At 37.3% G+C, this 21149-nt stretch overlaps 1 pseudogene; it reads left to right on the top strand.

Annotated features, from left to right (window-relative positions):
* The first annotated feature begins 7518 nt into the window (after positions 1-7518).
* LOC105549987 lies at positions 7519-7916 on the top strand (annotated as a pseudogene).
* The last annotated feature ends 13233 nt before the right edge of the window (positions 7917-21149 follow it).

Genomic DNA, 21149 nt, shown 5'->3' with positions numbered 1-21149 from the left:
GTGCTGGGAAAAGAATAATTACTGGAATCTGGAAGTTGAACAAATACTGGAGCTCACACAGAGATAGGAGACATTCTAGCTCTGATTAGCCACAGCAGAGAGACCTCATTGAACATCTCAAGCTTTCAACAGAAAGACCAGGCTTTCCAGCAAGACCAGGCCTTCAGTGTGGAGCTAATCTAGCTCTAAAGCAAAGGCAATTCTAGAGCCAATAATAAAACTAAAAGCAAGATTTGCAAAAATCAAGCTGATCCACAAGTAAATTAACTGCTTGTTGGAACAAACTTCAACATTCTATTAAAGAAAACCACAAATTCCACACACTCAATGATGTACCATTCATAATGTTCAATATACAATAAAATTTTTTACTAGACAATCTAACAGGAAATTGTGACCTTAATCAGATAAAAAATCACCAACAAAATAGATTCAGAAACGATAGCAATTTTCAGCAAATAATTTTAAATAGCTGTCACAAATATGCTCTGGAATATGAAGAGAAACATGAACATAACGAGGAAACAACTAGAAACATTAATACAAAAATAAAAATATAGGAAAAGAACCAAATGGAAAATCTACAATTAGAAATTCAATATCTGAATTTTTTTTTAACTCACAAGATGGCTTAATAACACATTTTACAGTGAAAAAAAGGACTAGTGAACTTGAAAATGGGCAACAGAAACTATCCAAGCTGAAACACAAAGGGACAAAGGCTGACAAAAATGACCGGTGTCTCAGTAGCCCCGTGTACCTGTAACTGGAGGACCAGAGGTGTACGAGACAGCAATTGGGGCAGAAAAATATTTTTTTTAAATGGTCAAAATCTTTCCAAATTTCACACAAAAAAATTAAATTCAACAATCCCAAGTAGTACAGACACACACCCCAAAGCACACCAAAATCAAATTTCTGAAAGAAAAAAATCTTAGCCACGGAATAAAGACATATTACATACCAGAGAATAATGAAAAGTATTTCAACTGACTTGTCAGAAATGATACAAGCCGAAGACAGTGGAGCAATATCTTAGGGTGCTGAAAGAAAAAACAGCCTAGGGGCCAGGCACGGTGGCTTATGCCTGTAATCCCAGCACTCTGGGAGGCTGAGGTGGGTGGATCACTTGAGGTCAGGAGTTTGCGAGCAGCCTGGCCAACATGGCGAAACCTCATCTCTACTAAAAATACAAAAATTAGCCAGGTATAGTGGCATGTTCCTTTACTCCCAGCTACTCAGGAGGCTGAGGCAGGAGAATCGCTTGAACCCGGGAGGTGGAGGTTGCAGTGAACCGAGATCACACCACTACACTCCAGCCTGGGTGACAGAGTGAGACTTCGTCTCAAAAACAAAAAACAAAAAAACAAAAAAACAAAAAAAAAAGCAAAGAAAAAACAGCCTAGAATTCTGTATCTACTAAAAATATCCTTCAAAAATGAAAGTCAAGTAAAGACATTTTCAAATATAGGCTAGGAGAATTCACAGTAGCACTTCAGTATTCCAAGTAACATTAAAGGAAGTTCCTCAGGCTGAAAGAAAATAATATCAGATGGAAACTAGAAAGAATAAAAAGCAGAAGAAATGGTAAATATATGAAAAATTTAGGAGATTTTTTCTCATTTCTTAATTTCTGTAAAAGATGATTGTGACTGTTTAGAGCAAAATAATAACAGGGTATTTGAAGGTTATAACTTGCAGAAGTACATTCTATAATTATAAATTGTAGGTTGTAAGGTGAATTACATATAAAGTGGTACAATATTATTTGCAGGGAAGCTGGGATACATTTAAGATACATATTGTAAAGCATGGTATATCCATGGAATAGAATTAAAGAAGTATAACTAATAAGAAATAGAAGAGATAAAATGTAATTTTTAAAATACTTTTAAAAACACACAGAAAAAAATCAAATAACGGATGGAACAAAGAGAAAACAAATAGCAAAATGATACATTTAAATCAAACTAAATCAATAACTGCATTAAAAATAAATGGAATAAACATTTAATTTAAAAGGCAGAGGTAGTGACACTGGTATTTTTATTTAAGCAAGATCAAATTATTTCCAGTTTACAAGAGACCTACTAAAGAATATCTAAATAAATTGAGAGATAGACGATGATCATAGATTGGAAGACTCAATAGTGTTTCAAACATTCTCCGATCTCCTCAGGCCCCACTCTCTTTTAATATCTCCAGATGCCATTGAATCTGACTTTTCAGAGAAAATGGAACTATCTTAACTTCTGATTGTAAATATATAAACTTACCTACATCTGTCCCCATCTATCCTCCTTCTTACACATTAAAATAAAGAAACTCTTTGTCCTCCTGTATGGGATTAATCTCTCCACCTGTGCTTTCTTTAATTCTTCTCAAGAAACTGGTTATTTTGCTACCAAATTATTCACTCTTGCTCTTAAAAATTTAATTCTTGCAGCCGGGAGCGGTGGCTCATTCTTGTAATCCCAGCACTTTGGGAGGCCGAGGCAGGCAGATCATCTGAGGTCAGAAGTTCGAGACCAGCCTGACCAATATGGTGAAACCCCATCTCTACTAACAATACAAAGTTAGCTGGGTGTGGTGGCGCATGCCTATAATTCCAGCTACTCAGGAGGCTGAGGCAGGAGAATCGCTTGAACCTGGGAGGCAGAGGTTGTAGTGAGCCGAGATGGCGCCGTTGCACTCCAGCCTGGGTGACAGAGTGAAACACTGTCTGAAAAAATTAATTAATTAATTAATTAAATTTTGGTAACTGGATTATTCCCATTCATTTTTAACCCTCTACCACTTAAGAAAACAACAAAATAATTTGGTTCCTATGTCCCTTCATCTACAATCCTAACTCCCTACCTCTCTCTCTTTCTTCACAATCAAACTCACCCCCATCCACAATGGCGATTATTCTCTCCATGAAATACACTCTTCCCTTGCCTTCTGGTTTTCTCACATTTCTTGTTATGAACTGAATCTTTGTATCCTCCTCTCAAAATTCATATGTTGAAGCTCTAACCCTCAATATGATGGTGTTAGGGGATGAAGCCTTTGGGAGATAATTAGGTTTAGATGAGATTCTGAAGGTGGAGCCCCAGTGCTGGGATCAGTGCCCTTGTGAGAAGAGGAAGGTACACGATAGCTTCCTGTCTTCACTACTGAGGATACTGCAAGAAGGCAACCATCCGCAAGCCAGGCAGAAGGTCTTCACCAAAAATCAAATCTGCTGATGACACCTTGATCTTGGACTTCCCATCCTCCAGAACCGTGATAATTAAATGTTTATTGCCTAAATAACTCAGTCTATGGTATTTGTTATAGCAGCCTGAGCTAAGATACCTCTCTGCATGCTTTTTCTGTCTAATCTACAGCCTCAGCCTCCTTGACTCTGAATTTAAATGTAGAGCTCCTCAAGGTTCAGCCCTAAATCTGTGCTGCTACTCTAGCCCCAATCACAACAGCCTCCCCCGGCCCCCATATTTACCAGAACCCTTTCCATCCAAATCAGGCCTTTGTATATATTATTATCTCTGTTAGAAAAGTTTCTTTCTCTTTCTTACCATCCTAAACATACATTTTTCACATCTGAGTTAGTCGTTACTTCTTCTGGGAATCCTTCTCCTACTTACCTTGTTAGGTCAAATCCCCCTATTATTTGCCTTCATAGTACTGTGTTATTCTTATGAGTACTAAACACTGTAGCAATTTACACTCTAATTTTTTTAGTGTCTGTCTCTAACACTAGACTGTGAGTTCCTAGAGTATACACTAAAAGCCTTGATTAATAGTTATAGAATATATGAAATGTCCTCCCAAAAATGATTTTATAGGTTGTTTTCAACAAATTTTCCTAATGGTCAATAAGTATTTGTTGAAAGAATTAATGAATCTCTTTATGTCCCCACTGTTTTACCTTTAAAATAGGGGCTTTAAATATATAGAAAATAATTAAAAGTTTAAAATGGCATCTGTATTAGTTTGGATGGGCTAAATAAACTACTCAATCAAATAGACACAAATATATTGTGGCTTGAATAAAACAAAAATTTTTGCCTTGTTTATATAATGGTTCAGAATGTGAGTTCAGGTCAGGTGGCAGCTTTTCTCCATGCATTGATTCAGGAACCCCAGTGCCTTTCATTCTGTGGCTTCCCCATGGTCTTCCTATCATCTGCATTTAGCCAATAGAAAAGAGTGCAGAGGAAGAATTCATATTCTCCAAGAATTCATATTCTCCAAGAAGCCCCCTTCCAGAAGTGGCACACATCACTTCTATTCATCAGGCAACTGACTATACTCTCATTACTCTGCAAGAATAAAAGAATGGATTTTGCAGACAACCAGTGGTCTCTGCTACTATCATCCAAATACAAGGTCTCTTATTATTTTAGTTTTGCTGAGTTTTTTGAACATGTAACAATTACAAATAGTAATAACATTCTGGGTTAAAATTAGGTCAAAAACTTCTCTTACCATCTCCTATTAATGAGAGACAATGGTACTCTAGTTTGGTTCCACAAAAATGTGGTTGTTAGGGGATGGAGGGTTTGAGGAGATATTGGTCAAAGGACACAAAATTTCAATTAGGAGGAATAAGCTCAAGAGATCTACTGTGCACCTTGGCGACTATAGTTAATAACAATATACTGTATACTTGAAAATTGCTAAGAGAGTAGATTTGAAGTGTTCCCACCACCAAAAAAGGTAAGTACATTAAATAATGAGTATGTTAAATAGTATGATTTGACCATTCCACAATATATCAAAACATCATGTTGTACATCATAAATATATACAAATTTTACTTGTCAATTTTAAAAACTAGGCCAAGAGAGCTTGCTCACCCATTTCCACCATGTGAGGACACAGCAACAAGGCACCATCTGTGAACCGGGAAATGGGTCCTCGCCAGACATCACATCTGCTGGTGCCTCAATCTTCGACTTCCCAGTCTCCAGAACTGTGAGAAATAAATTTCTGTTGTTCCTAAGGTTTTTTTAAAAATGTAGTTGTGGCAGTTAAGTCTTTTCTCATTCTCTATTGTCTAAAATATGAAAAGAAAAAGGAAACATACCTGGAATACTATTTATTCACAGGTAATTCACATAATCTCTTTTAATGACAGTTTAAAAGTTATGGGGGCTAAAAGCTAGTTTACTCTCCCAAGATAATCAGTATATAATATATCTAATATATAATAATTATATTATATCTATTATATATAGATAGTATATATCATATGATAATTAATTATATAATTATTATATTATATCTATTATATATATAAAATATAAGTTATATATTATATATAATTATATATGTTCAGCATGTATAATATATAATATATATTCAGCAGGTATAATATATATCATATACAATATATATTCAGCACATATAATATATATGCTGAATATTATCTGTTTGCCTCTCCAGATCTACTCTCCACCCTTTTCTGTGCCTCAGGAGGCTGACCGTATGGACTGAATCAACTGACTCTCTTAGCCTCTGGCTTCCCACTGGGTTTAGCCAAAGTAAAGCACAAGCAGGGGATCAAAGCAGACAAGGTGTCACTGGCCAGTAGCTCAGCCAAAGGCTGCAACTTCTATTAGGAAGTCCTCTCCCCATAATTTTAGCTCTTCAAGTGCCAGTAATTGTTTCTTCCCCTTTCCCTTTCCCTTTGGGATCACCAGTGATGTCTCCCTGCTGGCCTGCCCCAGGGTACGGTAACATCTCTTGTGATTTCTCTGAATTCTATCTACACCTTTGCAAATAGTTTCTTTATCAAACTGTCCTTAAATTATCCATCAATTTCTTGCTTTTCTGAAAGCTTATAACTACAATCACCTAATGGCCTACGAGGTACTCTATGGATATCCCGTTGGACAAAACTGTCATCAATAAGGATGTCTTCAGAGACCCTGCTCTTAAACACAGGGCTGGATGAGAGGCCAAGGTCAAGTTCCAAGAAAGGTATAAGACAGGCAAGAACAAGTGGTTCTTCTAGGACCTAGATTTTACAAAGCGATTCCACAGTGTCCTAGTTCTAATATTTAAACTTACATTAGAAAATGTTTAAAAGAAAAAGCTTCACCTATTAAAAAACTCTGGGAACACTGAATGAAAAAAAAAACTATTTATATATTGTATACTACATTTCCCAGGCATTTTTGTTCACAGACTTTTCCCTTTTTTAAAAAAAGCACATAGGAACTAGTGTTCCACAGAATGTAATTGAGAAAATTCTGATTTATATCAACAGAAAGAAGAGAAGAAAGATAAATGTAACACTACACAATTTCTAGGAATGCTCATATTGTTTTTATTTTTGCTTTAAAGCACAGCCAACCACTCATTTGAAGATAGCATGGTACACACAGTGTTGTCCTCCCACATACATGTACATACCCCCTGCACCTGGCTTCGGTCCACTGCTAAGACCCCAGGATCCCTCTCTCTGACCTCAAAGTCATCATCCAGGTCACCAGAGATAGCTCACCGCAGAAATCTGTGACCATAGACATGTAGCCTTGAACTACAGCTTACACGAGCCCCACTGGACAAAGGAAACCCAACTGAAGACAAATTACCAGAGAGAAAGCATGGAAGCTACCAAATTGTTGGAACTATTTCATTTCATGGGCTATGTCTATATTCTATCTACACCTTTGAAAACTATTTCTTTACCAAACTCTCCTTAAATTTCCTCCTTTTGTGAAAGTTTATAATTACAAGCACCTAATTTCCACAAGGTACTCTGTGGATATTACAGAGAAAGTACTAATTTTTTCTTTCTTTTTATTATTTTAAAGACAAGGTCTCACTTGTTGCCTAGGCTGAGGTGCAGTGGCTATTTATAGGCACGATTATAGAATACTACAGGCTCTAACTCCTGGGCTTAAGTGACCCTGTCACCTCAGCCTCCCAAGTAGCTGGACGACAGGCACATGCCACTGCACCCACTTTGTACTAATTTTCAAATTGAAGATTTCAGAAACACTGAACTTGGACAGACCCTGAGAGATGACTTTTTTCATTTTCAATCAGTGCTGAGTCATCTCAGATACTCAATCATCTGTTTTTTAAAAAATGTAAACCACCAAGCAGATCATGATCCCTTTCCTCTTCTTTGCGTTTTCTGTTTGTATCCTTAATAGCACCTACCACATTGATTAGTAATTGTTAGTTTAATGTTCTGTCTCTTCAAACATAATGCAAGCTCTTTTCAGGAAGAAAATGAATCATTGTTGTTAAAGACTTAACACCTGACCCAGTATGTATTTAATAAACTTTTTGAACAAACGAAAAACCTTGGCGAAATGAATAAATATTTCCTTGGTAAGTTCTTTCGCTATCAATCGTATCACAAAATTTTTCTTAATACCAACTTAAATGCCATTTTGTGTATAGAAAAATCCCTAAAAGATCCTAGAGGTTATCCACTCTGGGCAGAAGTGCATTTAAAAACTAAAGCTTTTCCTTCTTTCATTTCTGCTGTAGGCCCCAGTGGTTACTGTCGAAATGGGCAAGTTTATGAAACCTGGGAAAGTGGTGTTTGTCCTGGCTGGACACTACTCCGGATGCAAAGTTGTCACATTGATGATGGCACCTCAGACCGCCCCTACAGCCATGCCCTGGTGGCTGGAATTGACCACTGTCCCTGCAAAGTAAGAGCTGCCATGGGCAAGAAGATCACCAAGAGGTCAAAGATCAAGTCTTTTGTGAAAGTTTATAACTAGAGTCACCTAATGCCCACAAGGTACTCTGTAGATATCCTCTTGGACAAAACTGTCGTCAATAAGGATGTCTTCAGACATGCTGCTCTTAAACGCAAGGCTGGACAAGAGGCCAAGGTCAAGTTTGAAAAGAGGTACAAGACAGGCAAGAACAAGTGGTTCTTCCAGAAGCTGCAGTTTTAGATGTTTTGTTTTAGTCATTAAAAATTAAAAAGAAAAAAAAAACTAAAGTTTTCTTGGGTTTTGTTCATTGTATTTCTTTTTAATCTTCAGAGAAGAAAATGTATACAACCATCCTTGCAGATGTATTTCAATTTCACAAACCTTTAGAATTAGAAAAATTCCTCCTCCTAGCTACAGAGTCTCCATCCAAATATCTACATGGGCTTGACAAGCAAGGTAAATGCATAAAGGAGGGTATTTTGTCATAAGGCCTAAAACTAAGATCCAGTGTTCTGTGCTGCTTCGATAGCTGGTGGAATCAGGAGGGCCTTAAATGGCCTAACTGTAAGTTCCCCTGCAGCTCTGTTCCCAGAGATAAGATTCCCTAGCCAAATAACCCTCTGTATCAAGAGGACCAGGTGTAGTTCCTGCTTATCTCTGAGTAGTGAGTTTCCGTTCCCTATCAGACTGTGATATTATTCGAACAAGTGAATCACACCTTCCTGTTGGAACCAAGGGACACCTCACCCTTTAGATACTACAAAGCCTGGCTCCCAAAACCCATCCTTGTTCACTGTGTTTCTGAGTGCAAATCCAGTGTGATCCTGTGTAGCCTACCATGTCCTCCTCCTCAGGCGGTGAGTATATGTGATGAATAAACTACTGTTGATCTTACCTGTCCAATGTTGGGTGTCAGGTGTTTGGCCATTTCCATAAACCTAGGTCAAGAATCCCTTCCTCATCGACAGAGTGACTGGGAGGCAATTAAAACAGGTACGGACCTGGTATGGGAAAAACGATTGCAGGGGAAAGAACTATAACAATACCTGGAGCTTGTGGCTTAGAGCTAGGAAGTGGACAGGTCAGACCCCAATTTAAGTAAGCAGCTACTGTTCAGCATTAGTCTATTGTAGACAGGCTAGTCACAACAATACACAATATTGCCAAATATTTCAAGAGACACTGGAAATCTGGATTTTATGTCAAAATTCTCACTTTTTAAAAGTTGGAAACTTCTTCCTTCCTTTCATTTTCCCTCTCCTTTTCCCACTCTCTGTCTCTCTCAGCCCAACCAAAACCCATCGGGGTGGTTTCGTGAGGTGCCAGTTTGTAACCTCTGTCCCAGAAGTTAAGCCTAGTCCCTAGAACACTACTCTGATCCCAACACTTAAATAACATTCTGCCATTATATCTTTGAATATCATATATACTAACATTGCTGATTCAAGTTAGATTTACTATACCCCTGAAATTTACATCTTAGCCATATTTGTCTATAAGTCCCCATTATATATTAGGGCAGTCTTATTTTTCCTCCTAGCAACAATTCACTACACTGCATTTTGTTCTGACCACATTTCACACTCCCTCAATTACTAAGTCATTTTGAATTCTAATAATATCCTTCCAGGCACTTCCAATCACACTCAGCTTATGCTGTTCCTTCCATTATATCATTCCAAACATCAAAAAATATAAAGGAATCTAGCTTAAAAATAAGACCTCTAAAATACCCACTGTTATGTTCCTCCCAAATTGACATGACACAAATAATAACTTTCTTAATTATTTCCAGGAAATGTAATAGTGCATTTTTTCTAAACTGTCACTTTTTAAAGACTGGTAAATATGAGTTTCAGAAGAATTAATATAATTGCTATGGGGAGAAACAACAGTACTCTTTAACCATGCCAAAACATTTTAATAAGTTTGATGAATTTAAAAGCATATTTAAGGCCAGGCACAGTGACTCACACCTGTAATCCCAGCACTTTGGGAGGCCACAGCAGGAGGATTGCTTGAGCTCAGGAGTTCGAGACTAGCCTGGGCAACATGGCAGAAACTCCATGTCTACCAAAAATTCAAAAAATTATCTGGCCATGGTGGTACATGCCTGTGGTCCCAGCTATTCATTAGGCTGAGGTGGGAGGATCACTTGAGCCCAGGAGATGGAGGTTGCAGTGAGCCATGATCACACCACTGTACTCCACTCCACCCTGGGTAACCCAGCAAGATCTCATCTCAAAAAAAAAATTTTTAAGAATATTTAAAAGAAATAGTTTTAAAGCATATTCATTAATTTCTTCATTCAGCAGACTTCTATTGAGCACCTACTCTGTGCCAGTCACTGTTTGAGAAGCTGGGAATATATTCAAAACAGAATAAAATTCCCACCGTCATTGAGTTTGCTGTCCATAATATTAGGTAGAATATAAAATCAACTCTTCCTGTTAATTAAAGTTAGATAAAAATGGGTAAGCCAATAGACAAAATCAGAAGAGACTATGTTAAACTTAAAATAGTAGCTGGGTATGTCAAGGAGGTTATAGACTATTTCTTTCTTTATTCAATATAAAATGCATGAGTTCATAATGAAATGACATAAAAAATAAAGATAGACAATTCATCATTCACCTGTGAAGACTACTAATGTACTAACTCATTATTCTGAAAATTGATAAATAAGTAGAATAACCATATAATTTGTTGTCACAAATGGAACATTTTAAAGAGTAAAATTCAATTCAAAGTTCACACATTACATTTGGTTGATGTATCTCTTAATTTTCTTTTAACCTATAACTTCACAAACCATTAGTATAAATTAAATAAGTTTAATATATAACTTTATGCCAGCATCATCTCTCACCTGGACTGCCACAACTGCCTCACTCTTGATTCCTAGAATTCATTTACCACTCTACATCAAGAGTCATTTTGTAAAAAGTACATATCAGAGGAATTAACTGGAGGATAATGGTGGTAACCTGAATTCAAATCTCTACACAGATCCCCCCAAAAATAAATAAATAATAGCAACAAGGAGTACAAATAAAACAAAAATGTTACACATGCCACCAAAATCACTATGAACCAGAGTATAGCAGGAATTTCAAATTACCTGAATGTAGATAAATGAAACTTGAAGCCCCACCAATGCAAGCCTGTGGGTGTACAGAACAGTGACACAGAAGGCCTAAGACACTCAAACGAGAAAAGAAGACAGGTGAGGACTTAAAACATAAACAAAACTACCTGCAGAAAGAGAAAGCACAACATATGTGATAAAATACCACACACAGGTCCATGACTTAGTAGCTCATGGCACCCAATAGAGGGGAAGAGCTTGAAAGTGAGTAGAACAGAGGAGGCAGAAGAGGAAATACTACATCTGTGAGACAAAGAGACAAGTAAAGAGGGAGAACAGCCCCTTGGTGAGTGGCAGTAAAGGAAAATAAGGAAGTCAATGGCAAAAAATTAAAGATGCTGCAGAAAAAGAACAGAAACAAGACATGGCAAGACTCTCCCCACAACTACCACTACCACAATCACAATCTTACTTGGAAGAAAAATAATGTATTTTACTAAAATGAGAGAAGAGCATGCTCATGAATGAGAAACTCTGTCCAAAAAGATGCCTTGGAATAAAAATAAAATCAAACAAATTGCATACAAAGTTATCAGAAGGAAAAAAATATAGAACATATGTAATCAAAACTTTTCAGCCAGGCACAGTGGCTCATGCCTTTAATCCCAGTACTTAGGGAGGCCAAGACCAGCAAATTACCTGAGGTCAGGAGTTCGAGACCAGCCTGGCCAACATGGTGAAACTCCACTGCTACTAAAAATACACAAATTAGCCAGGTGTTGTGGTGGGCGCCTGTAATCCCAGCTACTTGGGAGGCTGAGGCAGGAGAATCACTTGAATCTGGGAGGCAGAGGCTGCAGTGAGCAAAGATCACACCACTGAACTCCAGCCTGGGTGACACAACAGGACTCGGTCTCAAAAAAGAAAACAAACAAACAAACAAAACAAAAAAACAAAATGTTTCAACTGGTAAAAATTTCTCTAAAAATGCCAACCACAAAACACAATACACTCAAACTGATTTAAATAATGTCAAACAACATTTGGATATATTAAAAAGTCTAGAATCATAAATTTAAAATAAATAACATAAATAAGACCAGGAAAATTTATGAGATCTATGCAAGGGGAAAATGTAATGAGAGTAGATTGGACCAAAAAGGAAAATCCAAGAAAAAGACAAAATTATCTCAGAAAGGAGGAATAAATTGCAAGGTGCCCAAGGGAAAATATATTTGGATGAACATTGAATAATAATAAAAAACAAGAACAAAAATATAAGATAGGCCAGGCATTGTGACTCACGCCTGTAATTCCAGTATTCTAGGAGGTCAAGGCAGGAAGATCACTTGAGCTCAGGGGTTCAAGGCAAGCCTGGGCAAAGTAGTGAGACCCCATCTCTATAAAAAATTACCCGGGCATGGTGGCGTGTGCCTATAGTCCCACTTCCTTGGGAGGCTGAGGCAGAAGAGTCACTTGAGCCCAGGAGATTGAGGCTGCAGTGAGTGGTGATCATACCATTGCACTCCAGCCTGGGGGACAGAGTGAGACTCTGTCTCAAAAATCAAAATAATAAGATAAAGAAAGAAGCAAAAAAGCATCAGAGAGTAGAAAGTGATCAAAATTGAAGACATGCAAAGAAGGCTCAACATATGTATAATTGGAAATCCTGACAAAGAAAAACAATACAATGGGGCAGAACTAATGTTTAACACTATAAACCAAGAAAACTTTCTGGAAATAAAAGAAAAGCCTGTAATACTAGCACTTTGGTAGGCCAAGGTGGGAGGATTGCTTGATGCCAAGAGTTCAAGACCAACCTGGTCAACATAGCGAGACTCCAACTCTATAAAAAATAAAAAGAAAATAAATAAAAAATACATTAAAATAAATAAAAATACATTTAAAATAAATAAAATAAAACAAATAAAAAGAAAATAAATTTAAAATACATTAAATATATATTTACCTGAAAATATTGACCTAAAATGATCAACTCTAAGATATATGTTAATACAACTATTAGAATTTAAAGGCTAAGAATATTCCTCAGAGCTTCTAGCAAAAAAAGATCAAATTGCTAACAGGCATAAGAAAATTAGATTGGCTTTAGTCTCCACAAAAGCAGCATTTAAAGCCAAGAGGCCAATATTTTCAAGAAACTCAAGGAAACAAATAATAAGCAAAGTATTTTATAGCAAAGTTCGTCTAGTATCAAGGCTATATAAAAACAGTTTTGAACATGCAAGAGCTCAAGAAACACGGTACTCAAAAGTCCTTTTTGAAGTGTCTACTTAGGCAGGAGTTGACACACAATAGCCCACAGGTCAAATCTGGCCTGGCATCTGTTTTTGTACAGCCCACAAGCTAAGAATTTTTACATTTTTAAAGCGGTTTACAGTAAGAAAAAAAGGAGTGACAGAAGGAAAAGGAGAAGCAGCAGCAGCAGTAGTAGCAGCAAAGAGTGTATATATGGCCTGCAAGGCCTAAAACATTTACTCTCTGGCTCTTTACAGAAAAATTTTGCTGACTCCTGCCCTAGACTAAGATAAGTTTTATCCACACAAGAGATGACTGGGGAAACATCAGTAAACAGACATGGTAAGCACTTAATATACTAATTGTAGAACCAAGAATAAAAGAAAAGTAGGGACAGGGTTGAAAGAATAGTATGTGAGCAGTATACATTCTGACAAAATAGAAAGAATGCAACCAGCAGGGGGAAAAAGAGAGGAATGGGGGTAGTAGAGTAAGATAATTGAGTGTTATAAAGATGATAGTTAGGAGCCCAAGGATATCATTTAAAACTTACAAGCCCGCTAGTAAAAAAAAAAAAAAAAAAATTCAGCCAAAAAAGGAGGAATTTAACCTATTAAAAGGATAAATACAAAGATAACCACAAGAATAACAATACTAATTTCCCTAAATGCCTCTCTCTACAAGAGGGGCACAGTAAATATAATTACAACTAGTAATTATAACACAAAATAATATAAGAAAGTTGAGAACAAACATATCAGTCATCAATAATATTAGTGGGCTTAACTTGCCCATTAAAAGAAAAAGAATTTCAAATTGGCTCATAAATCAAAACTGAACTTTGGGGGCCAGGTGCGGTGGCTCATGTCTGTAATCCCAGCACTTTGGGAGGCCGAGGCAGGTGAATCACCTGAGATCAGGAGTTCAAGATCAGTCTGGCCAACAAGGTGAAACCCCATCTCTACTAAAAATACAAAAAAATTAGCTGGGTGTGGTGGCATGTGCCTGTAGTTCCAGCTACTTGGGAGACTGAGACAGGAGAATCACTTGAACCTGGGAGGTGGAGGTTGCAGTTAGCCAAGATCGTGCCACTGCACTCCAGCCTGGGCAACAGAGTGAGACTCCATCTCAAATGAAACAAAAACAACAACAACAAAAAACTGAACTCTGTGCTTTTTACAAGAGACACTCCTAAACCATGATAAAAAGGCTACAAATGAAGGCATAGTCAAAAATATACTAAGCAGGCCGGGTGCAGTGGCTCACGACTGTAATCCCAGCACTTTGGGAGGTCAAGGCGGGTGGATCACCAGGTCAAGAGATTGAGACCATCCTGGCCAACATGGTGAAACTCTGTCTCTACTAAAAATACAAAAATTAGGTGGGTGTGGTGGCACGTGCTTGTACACCTAGCTACTCGGGAGGCTGAGGCAGGAGAATCACTTGAACCCAGGAGGCAGAGTTTGCAGTGAGCCGAGATCGTGCCACTGCACTCCAGCCTGGCAACAGAGCAAGACTCTGTCTCAAAAAAAAATATATATATATATATAAATATACTAGACAAATGAAACTCATAAGAAAGTAAGGATTGTCATCTTGATTATCAGGTAGAATTCAGGCCAAAAAGCATTAAATAAAACAAATGATGATACTTTATGATGCTAAAAGCCACAACTCACAAAGAAGATGTAACAGTTATAAATATCCATGTACCAAATAACCCAACAGCCAACTATACAAAACAGAAACTACATGAGACTGAATGAGAAACAGATAGACATTACATAGGATGCTTCACCACCCATTCTCAGCACAGAGATGTCCAGTGGATGAAAGATAAGGATATGGAATATGAATAGATACTGTAAAGATAATGATATGGAAACAACACAATCCATAAGGCCATTCATATGGATATTTCTTGAATATTATACCCTGATAATAAAGAATAGTTCACATTTCATTACAGATCAGACAGCTTGCTCTACTCTTTCTCCCTTCTCATTACTGTGCTTGACTATGCATATATATATATACATACACACACACACACTTTCTTAAGTACATATGGAATATTCTCAAAATTAATTATATTTTAGGTCACAAGAAAATATCATTAAGTTGCACAGAATAGAAACAGCACAACAGGCCAGGCGCAGTGTTTTCATGCCTGTAATCCCAGCTCAAGTGGGAGGATCACCTGAGCCCAGGAGTTTGAGACCAGCCTGGGCAACATGGCGAGGCCCCCATCTCTATGAAAAAACCTTTTTTACATTAACCAGGCATAGTGGCACACACCTGTGGTCTCAGCTACTCAGGAGGCTGAGATGGGAGGATCAGCTCCTTGAGCCCAGGCGGTAGAGTCTGCAGTGAGCCATGTTCTTGCCAGTACACTTCAGTTTGGTGACAAAGAGACCCTGTCTCCAAAAAAAAAAAAAAAAAGAAAGAAAGAAATACCACAAACAACGCTATCTCACCACAATGTAATAAAATCAGAAATTTAAAATTGAAATTATAAAATAAAAAGCCACTTCTGCTGAAAATCAGAAAGTCTTCTATGATATGTCTTGGGTGAAATGAGAAATACACACATATAGACTACCTGAAAAATGATGATGAAAACCCTGTTTATCAGAAATCTATGGTTATGTTTAACGGAGTGATCAAGGAGAATTTGTAGGCTTTGTGGTCAGCTGAAAAAAATAAATGGCCTTCCAAAGATACATTCACTTCCTAATCCATGGAACCAGTAAATATTGCTTCATATAGCAAAAGATGTGATTAAATTAAAGATCTTGAGAGGAAGGGCTTATCCTGAATTATTCAGATGGGCCCTAAATACCATCACATGCATCCTTATGAGGGAGAGGCGGAGTGGGACAGGCAGACACAGAGAGGAGAAAGCAATGTAAAGTCTGAGGCTGAGACTGGAGTGATGTAACCACCAGCCAACCAATGCCAATAGCCATCAGAAGCTGAAAGAAGCAAGAAATTCATTCTCCTCTAGAGCCTCTGTAGTGAGTACAGCCCTGTGGAAGTCTTGATTTTGAACCTCTGCCCATCAGAACCAGAATAATTTCTGTTCTGCGAGAATAAATTTCTGTAGTTTTAAGCCACTAAGGTGGTAATTTATTATAAAAGCCCTAAGAAACTAACATAACCTTAAACACCCATATCAGTAAAAATGAAAGAATAATAAAAAATGAATTAAGTCCTCAACTCAAAAAACTAGAAAAAGCTTATAAAGCATTTCTAAAATAAAGCACAATTAAAGAATTAATAGAAATAAAAACAGAAATTAAGGAGATGAAGAACAGAAAATAGTGCATCAAATTATTAATATAAACATCCCGATTCTTTTTTAAAAGTCAACAAAATAGACAAAATACTAGGTAATTCAATCAAGACCAAAAGGAAGACAGCAAAATATAATAAAAGAATAACTGTTGATGAAGAAAAATTTAAATCATAAAATATTTCATACATATTTAAACAAATACATTCTAAAATCTATATGACACAGAAAACTTCTTAGAAAAGTATAACTCACCAAAATTTACCCCAATAAAGATAGGAAGCTTAAATCTACCCATTTTCATAGCAAAAACTTGAAAACATTATCAAAAAAACTACCCCCACCAAAAAGAACTAGGCCCAGATGGTTTCTGAGAAGAATGCTTCCAAACCTCTGGAGACCAGATAGTACCAATGTTGGTAAATTGTTTCAGAGAATAAAAGCTAAAGGAAATTTGGCTGGGTGTGGTGGCTCACACCTGCAATCCCAGCACTTTGGGAGGCCAAGGCAGGTGGATCACTAGGTCAGGAGTTCGAGACCAGCCTGACCAACATGGTGAAACCTCATCTCTACTAAAAATACAAAAATTAGCTGGGCATGGTGGCACACACCTGTAATCCCAGCTACTCAGGAGGCTGAGGCAGGAGAACTGCTTGAACCTGGGAGGTGAAGGTTGCAGTGAGCTGAGATTGTACCATTGCACTCCAGCCTGGGCAACAGACCAAGACTCTGTCTCAAAAAAAAAAAAAGCTACAGGAAATTTTGCAAATTCTTTTAATGGAGTATAACATTAATATCTAATATCACTTATAAATGTAAATGTAAAATATCCCAAATAAAATATTATCATATAGACCCCAACATCACATTAAGAATATAACACACTATGACCAAGGGAATTTATACCAGAATTGCAAGGATAATTCAGTTTTAGGAAATCTATTAATGTTGTCCACCATTATAATAGTTCTATGGAGAAAAAATCATATGATTACCTTTATACATGCTGAAACGATCTTTGAAAAAAATTAACACAAATTCCAAATCAAAACTCTCAAGAAAACAGGACTGGATGAATACTTTCTTAACATGTCATATATCTTAATCCTAAAGCCAAATCTTACTTAACAGAGAAACACTAGAAAGTTTTTCACTTTGTACCAACAAGGCTCTTTTTTTCTGGAACTAAACAACTTGATACTAAAATTCATATGGAGAAGTAAACATGCAAGAAAACCAGGAATAAGAAAAGGTCATAAGGGAGGATTTGCCTCTATAATTTAATGGATTAATAAAACAGGATATTCAATTACATACAGAAGTTTAGTATATAATAAGGGTGGCCTATTAAATTACTATGTCAAAGATGAATTTTTGAATAAATGCTGTTGGTACCAATGAGTAGCCATTTGAAAAAAGACAAAATTAGATTCATTCCTCATACCAAACAAAAGAACTAACTCCTAATGAATCAGAGATTGAAATATAAAACAATACACTATACTAAAATTATTAAAATAAAATATAGAGAAATTCCTCCAAATCTGAGTGTGGGAAAAGGTCTTCTAACCATAACTCAAAATCCAAGTGCAATAAAATAAAACATAAAAAATTTTGACTACACAAAAATAAAAAACTATTGCATGACAAAAATATAAGTCACAAGATGAATGTCTAACTGGGAAAAAATTTTAAATACACATATACACATATATGTGTGATATATGTCTATTTATATATATATCTTTAAAGGGCTAATAGACAACTTTTAAAATTAAGGGAAAATATAAATAATTCTATAGAAAAATAAGCAAAAGAAATGAACGGATAAGTCATAAAGAAAATGGAGAAAAAAATAACCTTTAAACAAGTGAAACTACATTCGAAATCATGCAAAATAAAAGAAATAAAAAGTTAAATTATACTAAGATACAATTTTTCTCCAATTAGATTGTCAAAAATTAAAAGCTTAACTAGATACTCTATTGCCAAGACTGTGAGGAAACAGGCATTGGTAGTAAAGGAAAACAATGTCACACCTATGGGAGACAAATTTGGCAATATCAAACAAAACTACATGTGTATTGAGCCTTAGATCCAGCAATTCCACTCACTGAATTTTTATCCTAAAGATTCAACTCTAGCAATATGAAAGTAAAGTACATCTCCAAAAGGTTATTCATTAGAGCGTCGTTCATAGTTACAAAATACCAGAATACTATCTAAAGGACCAAAGTAAAGTAAAGGATATTGTTGAATAAATTATAGTACATTCACTATGCAAACTGTGTAAAAAATGATGAGAAAGATATCTATATAGTGATATGGAGATATTTCAGAATAATTTTTAGTAAAAAAAAAAAAATTGAAGTTTAAAAATGTAAAAAGTTTCCATTGTAAAAATTTTAAAGTATATTTCTTTTTGTATGAGAAAATGTGGGGAAGGGCCAGGTGCAGTGGCTTGCACCTATAATCCCAGAGCTTTAGGAGGCTAGGGTAGGAAGATTGCTGAGGTCAGGAGTTCTAGACCAGCCTGGGCAGCATACCAAGACTCCTGTCTCTACAAAAATTATTTTTAAAGTTAACCTAGTGCAATGGCATGTGCCTGTAGTCCTAGCTACTCTGGAGGCTGAGGCAGGAGGATTGCTCGAGCCTAGGAATTTGAGGCTGCATGGAGTTCTGATCACTCCACTGCACTCTAGCCTGAGTGACAGAGCAAGAATCTGTCTCAAAAAAGAAAAAAAAGAAACAAAGAAAAATAAAGAAAATAAGGGAAAAGAAAATACATACACATATCTCCTTACTTCTGCAAAAAGAAACATAGAAATGATAAAAACAAAACAAAAAATGAAATTAATACCCACAAGAACAGGGTGATGAGGGTGTGTATTAGTCTGTTTTCATGCTGCTGATAAAGACATACCTGAGACTTGGTAATTTATAAAGAAAAAGAATTTTCAAGGACTCATAGTTCCACATGGCTAGGAAGGCCTCATAATCATGGTGGAAGGTGAAAGGCATGTCTTATATGGTGGCAGACAAGAGACAATGAGAACCAAGTGAAAGGGTAAACTCCTTATAAAACCATTAGATCTCATGGGACTTATTTCACTACCACAAGAACAGTATGAGGGAGACTGTCCCCATGATTCCATTATCTCCCACTGGGTCCCTCCCATGACACGTGGGAATTATGCAAGCTACAACTCAAGATGAGATTTGGGTAGGGACACAGCAAAATCATTCATTCTGCCTCTGCCCCTCCCAAATCTCATGTCTTCACATCTCAAAACCAATCACGCCTTCCTAACAGTCCCCCAAAGTCTTAACTAATTTCAGCATTAACTCAAAAGCCCACAGTCCAAAGTCTCATCTGAGACAAGGAAAGTCCCTTCTGCCTATGAGCCTGTAAAATCAAAAGCCAGTTAGTTACTTCCTCGATACAATAGGGGCACAGGCATTGAGTAAATAGACCCATTCCACATGGGAGAAATTGGCCAAAATGAAGGCGCTAAAGGCCCCATGCAAGTCCGAAATCCAGCAGGACATTCAAATCGTAAAGTTCCAAATGGTCTCCTTTGACTCCACGTCTTACATCCTGGTCATGCTGATGCAAGAGGTGGGTTCCCATGGTCTTGGGAAGCTCCACCCCTGTGGCTTTGCAGGGTACAGCCTCTCCCTCCCAGCTGCTTGCAGAAGCTGGTGTTGAGTGTCTGTGGCTTTTCCAGGAGCATGGTGCAAGCTGTCAGTGGATCTACCATTCTGGGGTCTGGAGGATGGTGGCTCTCTTCTCACAGCTTCTCTAGGCTGTGCCCCAGTGGAGATTCTGTGTGGGGGCTTCAACCCCACATTTCCCTTCTGCACTGCCCTAGCAGAGGATCTCAGGGCAGTGCAGAAGGGAAGGCCCCACCCCTGCCGTAAACTTCTACCTGGGCATCCCGGTGTTTCCATATATCCTCTGAAATCTAGGTGGAAGTTCCCAAACCTCAATTCTTGACATCTGTGTACTTGTAGGCTCACCACCACACAGCAGGTGGGCCCATGAAACTATTTATTCCTCCTAGGCCTTCAGGCCTGTGATGGGAGGGGCTGCTGCAAAGGTCTCTGACATGTCTTGGAGGCATTTTTCTCATACGTTTGGCAATTAACATTTGGCTCCTCATTATTACACAAATTTCTTGCAGCTGGCTTGAATTTGTCCTCAGAAAATGGGTTTTTCTTTTCCAGCTCGTCATCAGGCCACAAAATTTCCAAACTTTCATGCTCTGTTTCCCTTTTAAAACTGAATGCTTTTACAGTACCCAAGTCACCTCTTGAATGCTTTCTTGCTTAGAAATTTCTTCCACCAGATACCCTAAATCATCTCCCTCAAGTTCAAAGTTCCACAGATCTCTAGGGCAGGGAAAAAATGCCACCAGTCTCTTTGCTAAAGCATTACAAGAATAACCTATACTCCATTTTCCAACAAGTTCCTCATCTCCATTTGAGACCACCTCAGCCTGGATTTCATTGTTCATATCATTATCAGCATTTTGGTCAAAGCCATTCAACCAGTCTCTAGGAAATTCCAAACTTTCCCACATTTTCCTCTCTTCTTTTCAGCCCTCCAAACTGTTCCAACCTCTGCCTGTTACCCAGTTCCAAAGTTGCTTCCACATTTTTGGGTATCTTTACAGCAGAATTCCACTCTTGGTACCACTTTACTGTATTAGTCTGTTTTCACACTGCTGATAAAGACATACCTGAGACTGGGTAATTTATAAAGAAAAAGAGGTTTGATGGACTCACAGTTCCACATGGCTGGGGAGGCCTCACAATCATGACAGAAGGT

This window comes from Mandrillus leucophaeus, unplaced genomic scaffold (genome assembly GCF_000951045.1).
Source record: "Mandrillus leucophaeus isolate KB7577 unplaced genomic scaffold, Mleu.le_1.0 Scaffold460, whole genome shotgun sequence".
Lineage (NCBI taxonomy): Eukaryota > Metazoa > Chordata > Mammalia > Primates > Cercopithecidae > Mandrillus > Mandrillus leucophaeus.
This window is presented reverse-complemented; position numbering and strand designations above follow the sequence as displayed.